Here is a 25,521-nt window from a genome sequence, read left to right as displayed (position 1 = left end):
ATTTTTTAAAACTTTATATGTATCACCTGGGTTTGTTTTATATTAAAATGATTTGATTAAATATTCTTTTAGGTCTTTTTCAATAAGTACCACACCAAATAGGAAATAATTGGTATATTAATTGGATATGTAAATATATTACATTTAACAGGGGTATGTATACAATATATGTGTGTTATGTGTAAATATATAAGTAGATGTCAGTAATAGAGGTCATTACTTTATAGTTTAAAGTATACATCCATTTTTGGACCAATCCAAAAATTTTATTTTCAAATTTTTGTTTCCTATCTTTATAGAAACAATTATTATCTTTGTTGGAAATGACTTTGTCTGATTATATTAGACAAATACAAGAACACCTACTAGAAGCAATATATCCCTTCATTTTTAAATAGCTATAAACTTTTATATTTTCAATAAAAAATCTACTCAATTAATATTTAATTTTCTGCATTTAAGTTTTCCCCTTAAATTAAAAATTGAAAGCTACAAATCCATGCATTTATAGATGAACTGCCAAAAGTCACATTGCCACTAATCATTTCATCTTAAAGAAAAACAACAAAGCTGTCCACTAATTGAAATTCATTGATGTTCACATTAACCTAACTTTTCTGAGCTATTTCTAAAAATTGAAAACCAAAGAGAAAAAGGAGAATAAAATTATGTTTTCAAACAAAACACGAAGTTTTGAAAACGTGCTGTCATGGATGGAAGCAACCAATACCAAATCCATCTCTCTGTCTTACTCCACCTTCTTTTTCCTTCCTTCCCCGCCCCCATTCCATAGCTTATCTCTGTACCCTGACTCCTACATGTCTTACCTGTTGTGCACCTCTTTCCTCCTTGACTAGTTAGCAGTGGTATGTATGTTAGCTGAAATGGTGAACGTGCTGATCTCAGATGCAGAGTGCTTAGGAAGTTGGGAGAGTAATTAGCTTTGTTTACACTTCACTAGTGTACCTACTCATTCAAAGCTATGGAGTATGGCTGCACAAGAACAAGAAGTGTTTGGGCCAATGAGGAGGGAGGAAAAGTTTTCATCAATCTTCCCTCCTTGGTAAACAGAAATAATGTTTAATCAGCATCATTATTCAGAATGGCCTGAAATGGTGCACAGAAAGGACCATATGTCTTGTCCTATGCACTGTGATTTGGACTTTGGGGATCATTTTAAAGAGCCATATCTCACTGTCCACAAGACATTTCCTGTTGGTATTCTGATCAATGATCATGTAACTCTGAGGATTAAATTTCAAGTGTGGTTGGGGGAAACATACGTCACTCCTTTATCCAGCTAGCCTGGAATGCTGTGGCTTTAAACATTTAGCATATTAAAAAAAAAAAAAAACTTGACATTTGTACAGTTTTGTAGAATTTACAAAGTACTTCACAGCTGTTATTTCACTTGATTCTCAAAGTAGCCCTGTGAGGTACATAATATAAATAATTATGGTTATGAAATGAGCATCATAACTCTATAAATTTTAGAGCTAGAGGGGGTTTCAGAAAATTTAGTCCAACCTGGAGATACCTCCAAGATCTATTCTTGTTCTTATACTGGTTAATATTTTTATTAATGACTTAAATAAAAGCACAAATGATATATTTATCAAGTTTTAAATGATACTACATCAGGAGGGGTGGCAAATCTATTTTATGACATAGCAATGTTAAATGCAAAATATTATATGCAAAATAAACAAATAAGCCCAAAAGAGCAAAAATGAATATCAAATATGAAATAATACTTAGCTACTAGGAAAAAGTGATAGTAACTAATAGAAAGTAATGTTACTGTATTGGTCAACCTGCCATTTGGGGGAGGGGAAAGGAGGGGAAAAATTAGAACAAAAGGTTTGGCAATTGTCAATGTTGTAAAATTGCCTATGCATATATCTAATAAATAAAAACTATTAATAAACATTAAAAAATCTATTTTATGACAAAATCTAAAAAGAACTTAGCAAGTTGAATTAGGCTAAATTCAATAAAAGGAAATTCAAGTGGGATACAAGTAGAATTTTACAATCGGTTAAAATATGTGTGGGGGTGTGTCACAAATAAAAGATAGGGTAGGCCAGGATAGGCAGTAGTTTGTCAGAATAAAAGTTTTAGTGGATTTAATGAATCAATATGTGTAGTGTGATGTGGCAACCAAAAAAAAAAAAAGAAAGTAATTTTATCTTCAGCTGCATTGAGAGGCAGAGTTTCCAGGAATAAACAAGTAATACTCCTTCTGTACTCTTCCACCATCAACTATCTAGAGTATTACAGAGTTCAATTCTGGAGTGAATTGAAGTGTTCAATTCCGAGTACCATAATTAAAAAAAATATTAATACTCCAGACAAAGGCCTTAAAATGATAAGGACCTTGAACCCACATAATATGAGGATTGGTTGAAGAAACCTTGGCTAGGTAGTCTGAAGAAGAGAAGACAAAGAAGTACATAACATCAATGTTCAAGTATTTGAAGAGCTGACATGGGGAAGAGGGATTAGCTTCATTCTGTTTGTCTCCAAAGGGCAAACTGAGGAGCAATGGGTGAAAGTTACAAAGGGTCAAATTTGGGTGTAATTTTTCCTTCCAAATGTTCAAAAAGTGGATGGCCACTTGTTGGTATACTATGGCACAGACTCTTTTAGTGTATGGGTTTGACTGCTAAGGTACTTTCTAGCTCTCACATTTTGTGATACTGTAAATCTTTTATTTTACAGACAAAGGTTAATGAATTAAATGAATCAATAAAAATCATATATTTAATAAAAAAGGCACAGTCAGGATTTAAACCAGATCTCCTGACTCCAGATTCAGAGCTTTGCACCGTAGACCACTGATTATAGTAAAATAAATTGCATCAGGATTAAAATATTGGCCAATAGTCAAAAAGTTTTCCTTCATGCAAATATCAGCCTTGAGGAATCAACAGTTTGGTCCATCAACACACAGTGAAAAGGATTCTTTAGTGAAGACTAATTGCATTTTACTTAAAAAGTTATTTACCTTGAAAATGAAAATTTTGAGTAAGGAATATCTCAATGTAAATCAATGCCTCTGAGCTAAGTAATATTACATTGCATTAACTTAAAAATCAATCAGAATACTTTGATGAATATTTAAATCTAATATTTGTGTAGAAATTTATATTCTCAAATGATTCTCTATATAATCTTCCTCTACTGCCTTCTTCTCAAAAGGTATTTTAGTAAAGCATGAACTCTGAAAAGTTTCTACCATGGTAGAATGTCTTTAAAGATTGGCCTGGGGACAGACCGTCTGCTATTTTAAACCAAGTACAAAGAGGGTGACTATTGTGCAATGAATTCTTGTCCATGACAGTATAGTACAAAATGGTCTTTGGTCTTATATGTCCTTCATTTTTTGCAATGAAGATAGTGGAGAGATAAAAAATGGAGTTGATGGTCATAACAAATGATTCTGATTATAGCGGATATAAAAATATTTACTCAACTAAATTTAGGATTTTTTCCTAAAAATATTTATCTCTACATCAGCAATTTTCCTACCTTTTAGAAGACAGCTTTTCTGAGAACCTCTCTTCAGATTGGTGAAGTCTAAGCCTGGATCACTCTATGAGATGTCCATACCATGATCTCTTCAATCTATTTCCTCACCTGGATAGTTGGACATTCTTTCAATAGCTGCCTTGATCATTTGAGATCAACTTCTGCCCATTTTCCTTTTCTCTTTCATGTGTCATTTTCTTTCATTAGAATTTAGGGTTTTTATGAGTGGAGATTATTTTTTTGTTTGCATTTATATTTTGAGTGCTTAGTACATTTCTTAACATATGGTCAAGTGGTTAATTATCTATCACATACCAAAAGATGATATATGATTGGAAGAACTGAACTATATCAATATTGGCTTCCTCACAATATTAAAAACAAGAAAACATAAAGGAATCACAACTAAAGGGAAAGATAGGTCACAACTCTCTTTGGAAAGGCTATAAGATTTTAAATGTGGAAAAAATGTGTCAATATTTATTTTAATATATTCAATTGCATGTAAAAAATTAACATTCTTTTTTTTTTCATTTTTGAGTTCCAAATTGAATCCTTCACTTTCATTACCCACCCACTGCTTGAGAAGGCCATGCAACAATATTGATTATAATGTGAAGTCTTGGAAAACACATTCATGTTGCAAAAGCAAACATATGCACAAAACCCCCAAGAAAAATAAAGTTAAAAATATGCTTCAATCTGCACTCAGAACTTTCAATATTTCTAAAGCACTATATTTTCATCAACAATAATAGAGGAACTATGACCTTTGCAACAGTGTATTAATAAAAAGTTGTTTAAGAAGAAGCATAGCTACTGTATAGCAAGAAAAGCTGTGCTGGAAGAATAAATTTCAATCTATTAAGGAATAACTTTATAATATATCACTTGGAGGAGAAGATGCCTTAAGAACAAAGTTGGGGTGTTGAAGATCTATATTATTATCCCCAAAATACTGAATAAGAGAATATCAGTACACACACACGATACACACACACACACACACACCACACACCACACAGAACACCTTTTTTTAAATAAAATCATTGTGGATATTCTAAACAAATATCAAAATCATCCTTGATGAGAATATAAGAAAGCAACAAATAGACTTTTGCTAATTATTTTTCAAAGCAAGTGAGATCTGTACAACATTACAAGTTACTAAAAGCTACAGAGAATCCAAAACTTTTGACCCAGTGCAATAAAATAGTCTTAAAGATTCTGTTCTAACAAAGTGTTTTTCATGTATATATTAAAAACATATGACTCCTTGATAAAAATAATTATGATCCGTTGAATGATAAAATCATGAAAGAAATAGACCAGAGAGTATGTTGCTCACCAAAAGTATTCAGCATATTCATAATTCATAGGGAAAATGCTAGAGGAATCCCCTATAGATGATATGGATGTTCTTTAGATGCTATTCTTGTCCTATAGGAAGCACTTAATAAAAGCTTTATCTACATATCTATGTATATGTTTGTATCTGTATTTATGTACATTAGGTATGTACATATATCATAAATATAATATATGTATATATACATACAAACATATACATATATATATAATATACACACATTTTTTTTCATATATATATATATATATCTTCACTATCTATGTTTATCTAAAGCTTTGGTGTCCACTTGATTCACTCAATTCTCTCACCTGTGGCTCCAAAAATCTATAGCATGTTCAGCAGTCACACACTTGGAAACTATGGGGGCAGATAGCCTGACCAGATTGAGGGTACTCCACAGCCTTCAAACCTGTCTGGGAGTTATAGGGATGACTATCCAAAGTATATGAAAACTTCCCTCAATGAAATGGAAGTATGAGAATAATTTGTTCCAACAGCCATGAAGGAGGCCAAAGAAGGCACTAGGGAGTACTTAGAACTTAGTCAGACATCGAAGACACCAAGGTCATCTACTGCATCCTTGACCACCACTTTTAAACCCTACTTTTGTCCTGCTACTACATCCTGGGCCATCCATCAATTGTCTTGAGTTTTGTCTTACCATTGGACTTCAATAACTAGAGAAGAGTACATTTGATTACTTTATGCAATTCTTACTCACTTAAATCTATATCACCCAGTAATATCATTAGTCGTCTTTGAAAATGAAGGACAAGCAATAACATTTATATATTTGTGATATTGTACTATGAAGCCTTACATTTTCATAGGTGTTTTCTAAGAGCTCAATGATTTTGATTGTTCGTTTTATTTGATGGTAAGTTTTTATATTCTTTTAAAAAAGTTAAATTTGTATTCCACACAAAGTTTGTCACTAAAAACCAGAATATGATAATACTAATATTTTACATTTGCATAGTTCTATAAAGTTGACAGCGCTACTTTCTTTAAGTAATGGAAAAAGCTATGCAACACTTTGTGGAAATTTATCCATAAACTTCTCTCACCCTTAATTCCCTTCTCTCCTAAGCCACAATAGACTTTGCCAAATTTCCTTCAACCACAAGAATTAAACTTGGAAGAGACCTTAGAGATCAACTAACTCAACCCATTCATTTTAATTTTTTTTGCATTTTTTCATGAATATAACAAACACCAAATAAAATGCATATGTCCATACATTTAGATCATATATGACCCTGTAAAGTTCTATCATGCACAGTTTCTTTTCTTTAAATATATATATATATATATATATATATATATATATATATATATATATATGTAATATAATAAAAAGTTCAAAATGTTTATTTCAAAGCTGTCCTCATCTGGAGTTCTTCCTAGTTTTCTTCCTTTTAAGTTCTGTTTTTTGTTTTTCCTTTTTTTTTAGCTTCATTGTCTTGCTTTTCTTTCCTTTTTTGGCTATTCTGCCGATGTGCCACTCCGACATTGACTTTTTCTCATCAAACTGGAAAAAAAAAGGGGGAAGGAAAGGAAAACAAAACCCTTGTAGAAATATTCACATATTTGTTATATGAATTATATAATTATAAAAATGTATAATTGTTACATGTGCAAAACAAATTTCCTTACTGACCATGTCAAAAAAATTACATTTCTTATTCTGCTTTTTGCATTATTACCTCTGTCAGGAAATGAATGCTATCCTAGATCCTAATCCAGTGGCATCCATGATTTCTCAAAAAAGGTAAGCCTAACAATACATATGGGACAAATTAAACAGGTGAAAAAAAAAACATTGTACAGACTATTATGTATAGTTGGAAGGTGAGTCCATCATATTAATAAGTCAATATACATTTTTGGGACAGAAGAACAATCAATTAGGGCAATGACTAAAAAACTTGGATCTGAGAAATTATACAATGTTTTTAAAATTCTATGCTACTCCTGTAGTTTGGGGTAGTTGAGATAAAGAGCAAAATCCCAATCTTTATTGTTACTTAAAAAGAAAGAGTGGACAAGAACAGATGGTAATGGGAATGGTCTTGACCACAGTGGGCAGCACACATTGGTGAGGAGGACTATCTCTGTTTCAGATAAAGATTCACAGGCCTTCAGGGGATTACTCAAACATAGACATTTGTATGTTTGTCTATATGTTTGTGTGTAATATAAATGTAAGATATATTATATACTAATATATATTATTTATACTATGCTATTATATGTATTATATTATGTGCATATATATATTTATATACATCCATCCATGTATGTGTATGTATATTTATGTGCCCTGTGCTTATCTATATATGTCAACTCAATATGTATATGCATGGATATGAATATAGATAAACATAGATGTGGACATAGATATATAAATACATACGCATATATAAATATAGTTTTAAAAGAACAGCCAGCATGATACCAACGACAGACTGTTTCATTAACTCTAGAACCTATAAATTGAGGATGTTTTCTAAATAAAGATTGAGAAATAAAGGGCAGGGACACAGGAAACTTAACCTTAATAATCAGGATACAATAAGAGACTGAGATCAACCTTAACATATTTCTATCCAGGGGGGAAATCAGAGAGAAGTTCTGGAGCCTTATCCTCAAACTGATTTTCACCATCTTCCTATCCATTACCTGGCTCAACTCCTTGGCATCCTAAAAAAATTACCTTTGCTTTCACTGAAGAAGCAAATGAGAGAGGAGCCATCCATTCAAAGATGTTAATTTAGTGAGTTTTTAATACATTTAAAAGAGAATTGAGTTAAAATGGCTACTGTTACAAGTTATTCCTCTTCACCAAGACTCAAAATTGCAAATTATGTTGGTATGATTATTTAGCCATATGGACAAAAATTTTCTAGAGAGCCTTGAGATCCATAATCACAAAGAAGAATACATTTTTTATTGCTCTCTATGAAAACAAGATCTGTGTATGGGTTCAAACTCATGTAAGCAAGACTCAAACATCTGGTGAATCCTACATCCTCCTAGTCTATTCTGTAGGGAATTAAGCAGAATAACACTATTTTTAGTTGAAGTACCATTCAAAAATTAAATTTTCATTTTATTTTTGAACACTAGTTAACTTCATTTCTTCCAGTAAAGTCATGAAAACTGTCACCATTTTGGGGGTTCAGCTTCTAAACCCCAACAAGAGTTACTTGTGAAATGAAAGGATATCACTAATAGGATAAAATTTTCTCTCTCTTATACTGAAGAAAAAAAGAACAATATTCTTTAATAGCAAAGTAATGAAATTAATAGAGCATTGGACTTGGAATCAGGAATTAAAATCCTACCTCAAATACTTATTTGTTTAACCCTTGTCCCATCACTTAATATCTCTTAGTCTCAGTTTCCTCATAAGTAAATTAGGAATAATGATAACACATAACTTACAGGATAATTTAGAGGATTAAATGAGATCATATATATATATATATATATATATATATATATATATATATATATATATATATATATACAGTGCTTTACAAACCTTTATATACATATATATGCTTATACACACTCATGTTTGTGTGTGTGTGTGTGTGTGTGTGTGTGTGTGTGTGTGTGTGGAAGAGAGAGAGAGACAGAGAGAGAGAGAGAGAGAGAGAGAGAGAGAGAGAGAGAGAGAGAGAGAGAGGGAGAGGGAGGAGGAAGGGAGGAAGGGAGAGAGAGAAGAGAGTGAAAGGAGAAAGATTTCTAGAGAAAAGGAACAAGTATTTATTAGACACCTACCAGACTCTTACAATAACATTATGAAGTACATGTTTTTACTATCTTTATTTTATATTTGAGAACACTGAGAAAGACAAAAGTTAAGTGACTGATTTAGAATCTCACAATAAATAGTAGTTGTTGTTGAGTTGTGAATCCATTTAGGGTTTTCTTGGCAAAGACACTAGAGTGGTTTGACATTTCTTATGCCATCTCATTTTACAGATGAGAACTGAGACAAACAGGGATAAGTGCCTTGGCTGGAGTCACACAGCTAATAAGTGTGTAAGGTCAGATTTGAACTCATGAAGATAAATCTATATGCTTCCAAATCCATTGTTCCATCCACTATACCACATTGTTGCCCTCAGGAGTAGTAAACTTGAACTCAGATTTTCCTGAATTCAGGCCAAGCAATTTTCAACTCTTCCACCTAGCCACTGTGCTCTAGCTATCACCACAGTTTCTATTACCATTCTTCCTCCTTCTCCTCTTCTTCTTCCCCTTCTTCTTCCTCTTTCATCATTCTACAAAGATCTTAATGTCCTTTGGGAGCAAAACTAAGAAATCTTAATAACATTCTTATAAGGCAGAATAAATGAGGTCAAACAGCCCTTTCAAAAACACAACACTCTAGTAATGAATCTGGCCAACATATCTACTGAAGAAATGTTATATTGAATTCTAATCTATTTTAACACTTACCCCACCTTGCCTACAGAGACACATGAAGGTTGTAAACCAAAGTAATTATTGACTAGTTCACTCTAATGACATAGGATTTATCTTCTTTAAATAGCTGTTATCATTGTTACCTAGTATATCATCATTTAGACAGCTTGTGTTTATCCACAAAAGGGTCACCACTGATAACACGCCTATAGAGAATTTAAAATTGCCCATGAATGAAATCTATGTTTAGGGTCAACTGGGTGATTACTGACACATTCTGACAGCTTCAAATACAAACTTCAACATTTAAATCCTGATATTTTTGTTATTTCTTAAGGAAAATTGTTCAGTATATACTATTTAATTTATTTCATAGAGTTGAAAATAGAAATAAACAGTGGTCAAATGATCCATCTGAGGTCACAAAGCAACTGAAGGCCTAAATAAATCTGAATCCTTGCCATAATTCTGCTGATTCACTGCCCTGTTATATTGCTACTGGACCATACTATTTACTGATTCATTGTAAATAATACTGGTGTGCAGGGATGTACCAATGACCCAGTTTCTGTTTAAAATTAAAACCATACTTAGTATATTCTAATCTAGCATTATCATGAACAAAACATAGCTTATACTTCACAGCATGTATAGAATTTCTTTAATTAGCTGCATTCTGAATCTTTTAATCCTTGCCATTTGCCAAAATGTTATCTTAGATACTTTGCATTTGCACCAACCTTTAAATCTTAACTTATATTAACTCTGTTAAACTTCCTTTCACCCTAATTTGAAATATAATTTAAGAATGAAAGATAACTTACAAAAGGGGAAGTTATTTTAAATAAAATTTGCCATGGAGAATATATGAATTCATAACCATTATAACATATTTCTTCAAAGAGAAATAATGTATTTAATCTCTGCATTGTTATCATCACTATTATTTTCATTTGTTCTTTTTCATAAAGTCTTCCTTTGTCTCATCTTAACAGGGTTATTTTATTTCTAAAACTAACTTTCCTCTGTTGCTCTAGGTATGAGATACATGTGTTTATTGTTTAGATGTGGACTCCTGAATAATGACATCCATACCCATCTCCACATCCCACTTGTGAATAATTTCATTTATTTGTCTGACTTTTCTGACCTATAAAGGGAGCACAGTATATGAGGAATATGTTATTATGATTATTAAATCTGTTTGAAGCTTTCCCCTTGGACCTCACACAGCGCACTTTGTTTTTCACCTCTCATGCATTTTTCATGTGATAATGTATATTATTATTATCTGTGTGAGAGTTTTACCTTTCCAGCTATCTACTGTATCAGCTATATAGTGTACTCAGAAAGGACTGGGATCTTATTATCTTAGTTGGGTATCTACTCATAGCTCTAGCAGAGTGATCTACACTCAGTAGGACCCTAATACATGTTTGTTAAATGAAAGGGTGAATGAATACATAAAAGAATATCTATTAGAAAAAACTTTGAAAAATATTTGATAAATTTTTATATAACTATTACTCCTGGATCTTTGTATTGTGCAACAAGAGATTGATGCTCTTGGAAGTATGAAAAGGAGAAAGGCAATATAAAAATATGTAATCAATGAGAATTCTCTCCTCTCACCAACAGTACAGTTGTAAACAGTTATGTCTTGTCTTTATACTTTTGCATTTTTGGACCACATACCTTATAATGGGACCATAAGAAAATAATAATAATAATTAACATTTAAATAGTACTTAATATGTGCTAGATACTGTGCTTAAGTGCTTTACAATTGTTATCTTCTCATTTTTTTTTTTTTTTTTTTTGGGAGGCTGGGGTTAAGTGACTTGCCTAGGGTCACACAGCTAGGAAGTGTTAAGTGTCTGAGACCAGACCTGAACTCAGGATCTCCTGAATTCAGGGCTGGTGCTCTATCCACTACGCCACCTAGCTGCCCCCGTTATCTTCTCATTTGATATTCTCAATACCTCTAGAGAAAAGTGCTATAATTATTCTAATTTTACATATGGGTAAACTGAGGCAAATAAGGTTAAGAAAGTTGCCCAGGCTCATATAAGACATGTCAGGAGGCATTCTGCCATTTATTAAAGAATGTCCATTGCATTTTTTGAAAATTCATGTTTATGGTTCCTTGAAGTGGACATCTTTATATCCCAGAATAACTTGAATGTTTGCCTCTACTGCTATGAATAAAGATTCAGATAGTAAGTTTTAAAATAAGATGCAGTGTTTGTAAAGACCTTGGTGACACCCAGAGTTGACATTTAAAATTCTATGTCATTAGATATGGGTAAAGAAAAACATCTTCATCTTAGAATATTTAAAAACTTTTGTGGAAACGTGCTGTGTAGTAAGAAGATATTCACCTTTTCGTACCTTTGTCTTTAGGGGGAGGAAAGTGATAAATAGACACATAAATAAACATTTACACCCACATAAGTATAAAAACACATGTGTGGATACATATTGAATTTATATGTATAAATGTATGTGTGTATATATGCAAATGCACATATGTTTGTAATATGTCATATATAAATGTGTTGTGTTTTTTAGTCTAACACTTCATGACCTCTTTTGGAGGTTTTCATGTCAAAAATGCTGAAGTGGTTTTTCTTTTCCTTCTCCATTCTTTTATAGATGAGGAAACTGAGGCAAAAAACACTAAATGACTTGCTCAGGATCACACAGTTAATAAGTATGTGAAGTAGGATTTGAACTCATGAAGATGAGTCTTCTTGTTTACAAGTCCAGTGCTTTATCCACACCATGCATATATTATGTTGCTATTATTATTATTATTATTATTATTATTATTATAACAGTTGTGGAATAGACAGAGAGCTAGCTTTGGACTCAAAAAAATCTGGATTCAGTCTATCCTCTTCCACAACACATCTGTAAAATAAATTGGAGGGGGAAAAAGCACTTTAGTGCCACTCTAGAATCTTTGACAAGAAAAACTAAAATGTCAAGCTCAAATGACTGCTGAATTCAACTGAACAATAGCAAATCTGTTAAAAAATATTTCAGTATTTCAGTGAGGCCACTTAAAGGGGCAAACTATATGCTCATGGGCTGGCAACATGAATATTTTATTATCCACTAGAACATCAAAATAAGATTGGAAATTGAACTTAACTTTTATAGACATAATTTACCATTTAAAACTAATACAGAATGTCAAGAAACAAAGAAATTAGAAGACAGAAAACCTACAAAGAAGGAGATGTGGAAAATGTCTGAAGATATAGTATAGTATAGCATGATTTTAAAAATTAGATTAAACAGGAAAGATAAAACTTGTATACTCCCCATATAATGAACAATAGAACAGTTCCATCAAAGCAAGTGATTGAAACTTTAACTTATTCACAAAACTGAGAAGTGGTAAGGCCGTATACATTCAAAATCATTGCCTCAAATGCTTCCCAATGACATGTGAATTACTTATAAAGCACTTTCCCAGTTTCCTCTCAGTTAAAGGCCTGATCCCATTTTTGTAATAGAAAGCACCAGGTGCCTGCTACCAAATAGTGAGAAATCAAGAAATTCCATCAAATATAAGTCAAGTACTTAAACTCTACATAAAGCATCCATAGCTTCTTTCATAGCAACAAGCTATAAATGTTCACAAAACTCATTTGTCAGAAGAGCAAAAAGAACTTGTTAAAAACTACTAAGAATGAGGGCAGCTCAATGCTAGTGTAATAGAGCACTATTCCTGGAAGTAGGAAGAACTGAGTTCAAATACACTCTTGGACACATATTATCTGTGATTCTGGGCAAGTCACTTAACCTGTATTGCCTGAAAAAAACAAAAACAACAAACAAAAAATGTCTAAAAGTGTAAAAAGCTGGTTTTTGTCCTTCATTCTGGAAGAGTGACATCACTATGTTAGAGTCGCTATTCAGACCAATATGAGCTCAGAATGCTCTGCCACAGGTCAGACAGAAACAGTCCCTGTGAACTTTTGGGTGGGCTCTAATTTTGCACTTCTCGCATTTCTTCTGGACGAAGTCAATTATACTTTGCTCAAAGACTACAGCACCTTCTCTGATGAGGGCACTCTGGGCTGTCCTGTGCCACTGTCTCCCATCTCATGCAATTCTAAAGTTCTTAATAAGAAAGACCTTAAGCATGTCCTTGTATCTCTTTTTCTGACCATATTGTACCCTGTGTGAGTTCTCCATAAAATACATTTTTTTGAAAACATATATTTGGCATTCAAACGATGTAATTGTTGAGCATACCAACCTAAATTGATGTAATATGTACTGATTAATATGTATTGACTATATTCTGCATTCATTGTTTGTTTATACATTGCAAACATGCAAAATAGATCCATTTATAATAATAATACTAGAGTATATGTCTATATGTAATACTATTTTCTATTTTAAATATGCTACCAATACTATCATATTAAGAATAAGTGATATAAAACATATTATTATTCAGATCCCAACTTAAGAACATTTTTTCTTAAATACATCATCATTTCTCCTAAATAGAATTAACAATGTATTTTCAATTAAGAGAGTCAAAACAAAACATTTTATTATTCACTGGTCTTCTGATGTTCTGAATCTACTTTTTTTTTTTTTCTGGGCACAATTAATCTACTGAATCATTTGCTCTCCTAAAGTTGCTTAAAAGCAAAGATCAAGATCTCCACCATCTTCATTTTTTGAGATCAACAGGCATCCTTGCTTAAGTTAATAATAACAATACCAGTAATGATAATAAATAGAGTTAACATTATATAGAGCTTACTATGTGTCAGGCACTGTGCTAAATTCTTTATAAACATTATCTCATGTGATCTTCACTATTGAGGTAAAAAAGGGCTAGACCTACCTTGGGTCATAGAGCTGGCTGGTTAGTATCTGAGGCCAGATTTTAATTGAGGTTTTCCTGACTCAAGACTAGGGATCTATTTTTGCACCAACTAGGTGCCACAATAACTGCTAAGTATTTTTGAAAAGTACAGAGGTCAATAATCTAGGATCACATAGATTCTTACATCTTGTTTATTTGACTCAGCTCTGCATTTGAACTCTTCTCCTTCAAAACATTAATGCTAATTGGTGGGAATTAGCCCACTTGCTGAGACGAGGCTACATGAGCAGATTTAAAGACCTGGCACAGCCTTACATCAAAACCCATCCCTTTAACCTTTACTTCTGTCCCTTTCCAGTGCCATAAAGAATCCAGCACTAGACTGTGGAAATTTTCTCATCTCCAACAGTTGGATTGGTCACTATTTCAGAAGCAAAAACTTACCAGGAATTACAACCTGAAAGCAACATTGGTGGGGAAAGCAGACTCTGCCAATGCCACAGAAAGCAGACTCCAAACTTCAGGTGCCAGACCAGGGAACTAAGCAACAAAAAGAAAGGGACAGGTCATCAGAATAGGACACTGGGCACGTGGGGAGCTGTATAGTACTCAACAAGCCTGAGGTGTTCTCTGTGGTTTCAAGAAGAGAAAAGCTTACAGAGAAGTGAACAAGAAGAGGGAAAAAACTGAAACGGAGGGGGAAAGGAATGAGATCTTCCTTTGAAAATGGAAGGTACTTGCACTGATTACGGTTCCTATTAGTGAAGAAAGATGGATGGTGAAGGGATAAAAGGAGTTTTCTAAGCACATACAGTGCTTGAAATTTCTTCAAATGTAAAATTGAGGTGATGAAAGGACCTACTTCCCAAGGTTCTGTGAGGTTCAGTTGAGAAACCCTGTTCTGGAAGTGAGGTCTCACAGGAAAAAGGAATCCATGAAGTGAGCCACACAATGTAGTGGCAGAAAGTGACTGGTTGGAAGACTCTAAAAATAGATACAGGGAGGAAAAAAAGAGAGAAATCAGATAGTTAGAACTTTAGGAACCTTAAATGAAGATCTAGAATAAACATAGATAGAGAATAATCAAGAGAATGAGGGAAATTCTTTTTGGAAAGAGGCACAAAAAATGAAATTTTAAAACGTATATAATAGGACTAGTCAAAAGGAAGGACAGGAAGGGGGGATATTAAATGAGATCAGGAATGAGGAGAAGAGAGACAATAGGAATAAGACAACCTTAAAAATGAGAAAAATGACTAAAGAAACATGATCCTGTGTTTATTGCAGAAGAAGAAACTTGAAACTGAAAAGCTTCTGCACAGACATCATTAACACATCTAAGATAGGAATAGTAGTCAAATGGGAATATGTTTCAAACTTTTCTGATAAAAGATTTGTATCCAAGATATATAAACAACTATGTGTATATAAACAACTGTATATAGCCATTCCCCAACAGATAAATGATCAAAGAATGTTAACAAATATTTCTCAAAAGTACTACAAAGTATCAATAGCCATATGAAAACAATGCTCTAAATCACTAATAATAAGAGAAATACAAATGACAGCAACATTCCATAGCCTAAAAATCATCAAAGATGTTTAAAATAACCATCAATGTTGAAGGTGTTGGAGGATGGGCATACTAATACATTGTTGGTAGAATTATAAAATATTATAACAATTTTGGAAAACAATTCAGAATTCTGCAAATAAAGTAACTAAAATATCTACAGAAGGTCTAGAATGAATAGAGATAGAAGATAATTAAGAAAATGAGAGAAATCCTTTTTGGAAAGAGGCACAAACAAGGGCTTCTAGTGAGCTTATATTTCAAGAAGCATTTGAGTTTTTTTAAGTCCCTATTTCCAAAACATTTATAGCAGGAATTTGAGTGATAGTTAAAAACTGGAAACAAAATAGATGCCCATCAACTGAGAAAATAGCTAAATAAATTGTGGTACAAAAATATAAGCAATATCACTGCTATAAGAAATGATCTTTGTGATGAATACACAGACGTAAGAAAAGTTGATAACTGTTGCACAATGAAGCAATGAGACAAACAATATGTACAATAAGTAAAATAATTTAAATGGAAGAAATGATACACCAAAAACAAAAATAAATGTAACAAAATTATAAAGATCCACAAGACTCAAAAAAAAAAAAAAAAGGTGAGATATTTCCAACCTGCTCTTTCATGGTGATACGAAATCTACAGATATTATACATTGCTTATGTTTTAGGACTTTTTCAATATATCAATCATTTGCACTGAAATTTTTTTCCCTTTGCCTTACCAAAAAATATTATTTGTCATATGGGCCAGCTGTCTAGGAGGAAAATGGGGAGGGACACATGGAATGTTATGATGATGTAATAAACAAAAAAAATCAATAGAAATTTACATTTTTAAAAGAACAAACTAGGGCCACATAATATATAAATAAATATACATGAAGATCTCTACAAGCCATTTATTAATTTTAAAATTATCATATCAACACTATCCATTGCATTGTACTTTTATTTATTTTGTTAAATGTTTCCCAACTACATTTGAATCTGGTCCCTGCTATACTCTGAGACACCTCTACTTTAACCAACGCTCTGAGTTTAAGTTACAGAGAAGATGCCAACTGGCATTGTTAGAAGGATTTTCTCATGTTCATCCTCATCTTCATCCTTATATAAATAAAATCACAAGATCAATACCTACTCCTATGAATAAATAAATCGCACAATTTTGAGCATAAAAAAGTAAGCCTCTGAGTCGCTGTGCTGCTTGGATGAGTCATGAATAGTACTATATTGATTTATTTTTCAGTATATTCCAGGTTCATGACATACAGACTGGGAACCAGGAATGTCCAATGTATTACATATAGCTAGGCCATATCTTCACTACTGTTCTCTTGTGATGATAATAGAAAAGTTAACTGAGTATGGACTGTATGTTTCTCTTTCTCTCAAATCACAGTGGCTTGAAACAGAAGGAAATTAAAGAGAAGGAAGAGAAGGAAGGAAGGAAGGAAGGAAGGAAGGAAGGAAGGAAGGAAGGAAGGAAGGAAGGAAGGAAGGAAGGAAGGGAAGGAAAGGGGAGGGAGGGAGGGAAGGAGGAGAGGGTCACTTGTAATACCTGCCTACCTGCAGGATGTTAATGAGAAAAGTGCTTAAGACAGCATGGGGCAATATAAAGAGCCAAAGGACCTAAATTCAAATCTTGTCTACCACTTGCTATCTTTGTTAAAATTTAAAAGGAAGCCACTTAATCTTTTTTGGATTTTGGTTTTCATGTCTAGATTAGATGACCACCAAGGTTTCTTCCAACTCTAAGCTCTTATGCATTTGAAACTAGAGATAATATAAGAGAAAAGCTAGAATAGATCAATTGATAATCAGTATACTAATTTAGGGACTAATGGTGTCGAAATAATATATGATTCAATATTTGGAGCACTAGACTTAGAATTAAGAACAGCTGAGCTTAAATTCTACCTCAGATGCTTACTCACAAACAGCAACCCATCCCATAGGGTCATTGTGAGTCTCAAATGGGGTGTACATGTAAAATATTTAACAAACCTTAAAGTACTATGTAGATGTTGTTGTTATTATTATTAATAATAATCTCTAGATCCCCCCCCCCTCCCAAGTGACTCTCTGAAAGTCAATCAGATGGCTTTTATCTGCAAAGTCCCATTGATATAGACGGGAGGGAGGAGAGAAAAGGTGAATAAGATTAGTATTAGTATTAATTCCCAGCTTTATTCTATATGCAGCCAACTACAACTGTATATACAGATTCATTTCCTACTATAACATTCATTTCCTGTTCGACAAACACAACTAGAGAGTATCTCTTTTAAAGAATTTAACTTACTATCAGGATGAAGCTAAACCTTTGGAGAGAATCTAGATGAATTAATAGCAACGTACTATCAGGTTTATTTTCCATCTATAGGAGGTCATGTACCTCATTCTAAACTTAGTGAACTAATCTCTCCATTCCCCATACTCTAATTCACTATTTTAAAATAATGATCCTGATTTTTTTTAACTTACTGAACTGACTTGTTAGAAAATTCTTCACATCTATTTTTCCCCCTCTGGGTAACAAAAGTATTTCCTGACATCTGTTTTGAATTTGTTTTCCTTTTAATTTGTGTATATGCGTCCTTTTCCTATCATCTGGGCTGAATTGAAAATAACATCTTGGGATAAAGTGATCTTTACCATTGTAGCAATAATATTACCTTTCATCCCATGGGACACGAAAGGGACTTCCAGGCCACCTATGTATAAATCACTTTACTCCTTGAAATGCAGCTGTCTTAGTAGTTGAACAGAACAAAATCATTTCTTCATACATCCCCATGCCATTACATTATAAGGTAGGGAGAAGATCTTGAAATAGAAATGTGAGGGTCTCTATAGAAGCTAACAAAGTCTATTGCCCTTAGTAATCCAGAAAACCCCTTGATGGTTACAAATGTATGGAAAATTGGGATGCTTAAAAAATACTTAGAGTTACAGAGATTGGGGTTTTTCTGAAGCTTTCTTAGAAGGAATCTTGGGGCTCAAAACTGGAGCTGATATTCCACCCTCCCTCATTTGGGAGGAGGCCAATGTGCTCTCATCCAGCTGTTCTGATCCTTATGTTACTTTGGGGAAGAGACAAAGTTATACATCCATTATTGTTCTTCACCCCGGGAATATCATTATTAAAGAAATCTCATCAATTGGAAGAGAAAAATATTTGAGAAAAAGCAAAGACAGATGAAAAAACCAGAGAGCAATAATGACATTGCCTTTACTTTTCAATTCATCTATGCTATTTGCACTGAAGGAACACACCAGAATGGTTTCTCCTTTCTCATAAAATAAATGCATAACTCAGCCTTCAGACTCAGATGGAGACTAGACCTCCTAGGTGCAAAGGAATCTTTCTGACATTTCTATGTGACTATTAAATGCCATTTCACATTTCCATGCCCACTGGCTCCTTGCCATCTATATTTTGAGATGTTCACAAAATAGTGGGAAAGTATTTGCTTCTCTTTTCCAGCAGGAAATAATTCTTATAAATGATTGACTTTTAAAAACAATTCTCATCCTAGAACACACATTTACTTAAATGGGTACAATTTTTTTTAAATGGACTCTCTTTTAGCTGCTTAGACTGTCTTTCATTCACATTGCCAATTCTCATGGTCTCCAGTGACCTTGGAAAGCACCAGACCAGAGGGCATTATTGGAAAAATATTCTTCCTCAACTATATAGATCACTAATTTCTCAAATGACTAAGACAAGGGGGGAAACGAAGTAATTTCTCAGCTTTTAATACTTTTCTGTACTTAAAAAATCAACCTTTGGTACATCTTTTATGGTTAGGATGAAACTTAAACCATATAATATTTTTTTTAACCTGAGAGACCTTTCCAACTTAAATAATTATGTGAACCTAAATAAATGGGAGACAGGTGCTAGGTACCTTATAAGTCACCTAAAAATGATTTCCTGAAGTTGAGCAAATAAACTGCCCCATTAATGCTTTGCATCACTTCTAAAGGATGCGGGATGTCACAGACTGGGGGTGGGGAAGAGCATGAGATGATAAGATCAAAGCTAGTCCACTATAGAATAAAATACATTTTCTCTTTGGCTTTGAAAATCTCTTTTTAAAAGAATCCCCTCCCCATTTTCTTTAGGTTCTGGCATATGGTGTGTGCTACAGATGGATAAGCAGTGATACAGCTGTTAAGTATCTGGCACTCATGGCCTCATATGTGAATTGCCAGCTGGCCAGCAGCAGCTTAGGTTTGTAGAATTATCTGATTCTTCCCAGCTGTTATGCAAAAAAAGGGAAAAAAAAGGCAAGAGGGAGGGGGGAAATGCTGTAGTCTACCAATTCTTCTTCCAGACTATCTGAACTTGAATTTGGGCCCAACAACAATAACAACTTCTCCAGACAGTAACTTCCCTACCGCATGGCCTTCTACTTCCAAATTCTGTGTAAATGGGAATTTAAGGTTACATTTGGACAAAGTTAAGCAGGTTTCTGGAATTGCTCTTGCAGCAAGCTGTGAATAATGTATGAAATGAAAACCCCAGTCCAATGTATGTTGAATATGGGAGACAGGTTCCCTTGCTGTCTGGACATCATCAGCACCCAATATTGAGTCCAAAGTGACTGGCAGCCAGAAAATCTTATTAGCTGAATCCCTTGATGACTCATGGAGAGGATGCTCCACCTAGCTTGTTTTTGACAAGAAATGTTATGGTAATAGTAAAAAGATCTCTGATTTTGGAATGAAAGCAGAGATGTGATAGATCAGAAAGATTCTGTATACTTTCAAAGGCCTGAAGATGTCATATGGTTGATCCCTATCTGGAACTCTACTTGTACATGGAGATAAATGGTTATATCATAAAGATTTTCAGAAAAACCATCAATTTGTCCCATCAAAAAGATCAAAAGTCATAAATGCTACTGATGCTTTTTCATATTTCTCTAACCTACAACAACACTGTTGTTGAATGGAAATGTTTTTCATACTTTCAAACTTTTAGATTTCTGATTAAAATGACAATATTTTTTATTTACCATTGTAAAAGCCTAGTTCTCCCTCATTCACTAAATAATAAATATTTCATGAGAGCTAAAAGGAGGGGAAGTTACCATATAATCTACCTTCCATCCTGTCCAGGAGCTGAGCAAATCCACACACCTCCAAAGCCAAATCATTGAGAAGAATTTTTGGCTTATGAGCCTGGCTAGCTGTGGAAATCAGGACAAGCAATTGAAGAACAAGATTGGGGGTGGGGGGGAAAGGCATGAGGAAGTTGCAAAATTCCCTAAAACTTATAGGTATCAGTTAAGTGAATATGCAGGAAAAGATGCAGTATCAAAAGTGCACTTGATAGATGGACTCATAAAAAGAGTCACCAAGGTTTTGGTAAAAAGTATGCATAAGCATGAGACAGGATTGTGTGATGCATGAAGAACTGACCTTAAAGCTAGAAATCCTTTGTTCAAGTCTTGGTTCTGACACAAATTCACTGTGTGGCCCTGGGAAAATCTTTTATCTTCTGAATGTGAATAAGCAGCTCTAACACTATAATTTTTTTTTTTTTTTTTTTTTTTTTACAGAGAAGGTGCTAACCTGTATTGGTTTGTTTATTCTATCAATAAGTTGCTATCAATCAGTAAATATAAATATAATACCTGCCATCTAGGATTGTTGTGAAGATTATATGAGAGAATCTTTATAAAGCACTTAGCAAAATGCCTGGCACATAGTAGGTTCTTGATATGTTTTTTGTTTCCTTCCTTATTCAGAGACATACAACTACCATCAATCATTCCATCAATTTTGAGCAGCTAGACAGCATAGTAGATAGAGAACTGGGCTTTGAGTCAGGAAAACTCATCATCATGAGTTCAAATCCAGCCTCAAACACTTATTTATGTATGACTCTGGCCAAGTCACTTAACCCTGTTTGTCTCAGTTTCCTCATCTTTCAAATGAGCTGGAAAAGAAAATGGCAAATCACTTCAATTCTTTACCAAGAACATCCCAAAAGGGGTCATGGTGGGTCAGACAAGACTGAAATGACTGAACAAAAATCAGTCAATACGTATTTATTAAGAGCTCACTCAGCTAGGTACTGGAGATACAGAGATGGAAATGGAATAACTGTTTCTCTCAAATGTTTCACATTCTCCTAGGAAAAACAATATGCACAACAAATAAAGATAATATTTGAGGAGACTCCTGACAACAAGGAGAACAGAAAGCCTCATCTAGGGGATGACATTGGAATTGAACTTTAAGGAAAACTAGGGATTTCGAAGAAGCAGAGATTAGGAGGGAGAGCTTTCTAGGAGTGATAGCTTTCAAAAACATGGAGATGGGAGTTAAAAAGTCACAGATAAGAACAGCAAAGTCAGTTCGGTTAGATTGTAGAGTATGTGAAGTATCATAAGGTATAATAAGGCTAAAAAGATAAATTGGAGCTAGATTTTGAAGGGCTTTAATTGTCAACAGAGTAATTAACATTTGATAAGAGAGATAATAGGAAATCTCTGGAGTTTAATGAATGAGAAAGGGACATAGTCAAAACTCTGCTTCTGTAAAATCACTTTGGCAGCTAAGTAGGGATGGAATAAGTAGAAGAGACAGTGGTTGGAAGAAGCTCTCTCAATTTCAGAGTCATAGGAACCTGAACTAGGGTGGTGGCCATGTGAGTGGAGAGAAGGGCATGGGTGTGAAAAATATTATGTAGGTATTATTATTATCATTCACATTTTACAGATAAGGAGACTTATAGGCTAAGAGATTTGCCTTGACATATCTAAAAAGTATCAGATGCAGATTTTAAACTAAACTCTGTTTTAACTCCAAATCCAGTGCTTTTCCCATCATGTTATGCTAGTACCTTATGTGTAGACTGCATTACCAGCTTCAAGCAGCATACTTGTTTTCATTATTCACAGACTAATTCGTGTATGTTTTGATTCATTAAATCTCAAGGAAATTTACATAATCTGATAGGGACTGTTTTTTTCCAAGACTCCAAAGGATCAAGGTCTTTCTTCTTTGGGGTACAAACCTTGATTATTCCCTACATGATTAGGGAAAAGACTCTTATCAGCTGTAAATCTTTCAGTGGAATACAACTAAGAAATCTCATCATAGAGCTTCAGTTCTAGGAGGGAGATGTTTTAGAAGAACTCAGGTATGAATGAATACTGATTTATTCTTTTATTATTATTATTATTACAAAGAAGATGACTTTGTTAAATAAAATCAAGTTTGGGCAAAGATAAATGACCAGTATTAAAGAAAAATTAATATTTCTTAATGCATTAAAGTAAATTGCAGAAACCAAAATTGGTGCATAAAACATGCTATAAATATGCAATTCATCTAGGGACCCATGGATATAGCTTTTCCAAACATTCTCTTTATCTCCTACGGCTGCCAATTTTATCACGAGTAGAAGTACTGCTTTAGGAAATAACAGCACACCGGCCAATAAACACTGTCTGATTCAGTGATTTATTTCCTTCAGAAGTTATAGCCTTGTTCAAGTGATATCCAGCGAAGTGTCACACATTAATTTAGAGATATTTCGACAGGAAAATTTATCTATGAGCTTTACAACACCACCATGTTTGTATAAAAATTCCCTCTCAGTTCCTTTTCTCAGACTGTAGTGATAATGCTATCAACAATAACTATTAGCACTACTAATTCTGAGTAGTAAGCATTTCCTGCGTATATCTACTGAGTGCAGAGTTCTGTGGAAGGAAAAGGGGGGGGTGCAGAAGAGGGAGGTGATACATAATAATGAAAAGATAAAACCCCTAAAGGAGCTAATAATCTCTTCTTGCTATTTTAATTGGGCTACTTTTTTTTTTTTTTTTTCCTCAGCACCTAAATTCCTTGTTATGACCTTGGTCAAATTACTTCATTTCTCTGAGGGTCAGAATCTTCATCTTCAAAATGAGGGCCAGCACAAATAATCTCAGTTCTCTTCCAGTCCTATGTCATATGACCATAGGGACAATCATGCAAAGCAATCAATAGAGATAAGCTGGAAAATTCTCAAACACAAGGAACATCAGACACAATAAATTTCTGCATTCCATTGGTTTGAAAGGATTTATGAATTCTGGAAAGGTGATTAAATTTCAAATAAAGAATAAGTTGGCTAAATTCTCATCAAATACAGATTATTTGAACTAATGAGTAGCACAATTAGTACACTAGAGGATAATAAAATTATGATTCCTCTGCTTCTCTTCTAAAATGGTTTCTTCTGACCTCTCACTCATCTTCCAGTGCCCCATGGTTACTCACCCAACATTATCTCCCTTCCTACTTTTATTCCAGGGTATTTGACACTGTCCCAACTTTTTTTGCTAACAGCCTCTGATATTTGCTTGACTTACTGTTTAACCTCCTTCTGACATAAGAGTTCAAGAACTATTTGCTGAATGATGAGTGAAAAAAAATATAAAGATTACTGATAATTATAAACCATTATTCCTTCAAGGTCAGTCAGTATTTGTCTGGTATCTTTGATATGACAACAATGTCCTAGAGAGGAAGGTGGAATTTCTTCACCCAAGCAGGTTACATAACCTGTGAAAATTAAAGTTATATATTGTGTGTATGTATAGATAGAATATTTAAATCACTAGAAGGAGGATTTATAGCTAATCTTCTGCTTTCCCAAATGTGTTCTAAGACAGACAAGAGTAGAGAAGAGATCAAGGGGGAAACACAAGGAAAATTGGATTTTTTTCTTTCTCCCTGTCTCCCACTATAGTGATGGTTCTTCTCATTGAACACCCTTCTCAATAAGGAGTCAATAAACTATTTTATGTAGAGGATAACATTGTCAAATAGAAAGTTTGACAATATAAATTTTGCAGATGGTGGAAATCAAGAGATTGAAATGGAAAAGAAAAGAGATTTAAGGCAGGAAGGCCAGTAAAAAAAAAAAAAAAAAAAAAAAAAAAAAAAAAAGCTATTGCAAAAATTCAAGTAACAAAAGTTTGAATTGAATTAGGGTGGCAGCTATGTGAGTGGAGAAAATTTTGTGTATTGAAAATTGACAATTGATTTTGAATATCGGGATATGTGGGTGGGAGTATTAAAGAGATAGAGATGAAACATTATGATAATTCATTGATGGTTTTTTGTTTGTAAAGTTGGGTATCTAGAAGGATGGTTATTTCTTATATTGAACTGGGAACAGAGAAAGGGGAATGGTTTTGGAGGATGTCATGGGTATAAATGAATAAACTTGAAGAATAGCCTTGTAGTAATTAGACATAACAGAATTAAAGCTAAAGAGCCAAATGTCATTATAAAAGGGGAGTATTGGTTAGTATAAATTAACAGTCTAGAAAATTTTTAGTTTTAAAAAATCATTGTTATAATTAAGATTGATAAAAATAATCAATAGTCATTTATTGTTTCTATAAATACTGTGGTAGGTCCTATGAATAAAAATACTCAAGATGCAGGACTTCTTTTTCCAAAGCTCCCTTGATCTTCCCATTGCTTGAATTTTATCACTATTTCCTTCAATCTCACAAAGCATGTTTTTTGCCTCGCAGAAACAGAATGTGAGAGTTAAAGGAACCTTTGCTACCACCTAGTCCAATTCTAAAATAGGAAAAAATTCCTACTCTAAGATCCTGGATAAAAGATCATCTCACTTTTGCTTCAAGGTCTCCAAGGACTGCAACTCTACCACCTTGTTGTATTCTACTTTTGGATAATTCTAACTGTT

Source organism: Sminthopsis crassicaudata, chromosome 3, assembly GCF_048593235.1.
Source record: "Sminthopsis crassicaudata isolate SCR6 chromosome 3, ASM4859323v1, whole genome shotgun sequence".
NCBI lineage: Eukaryota > Metazoa > Chordata > Mammalia > Dasyuromorphia > Dasyuridae > Sminthopsis > Sminthopsis crassicaudata.
Note: the sequence above shows the minus strand (reverse complement) of the source record.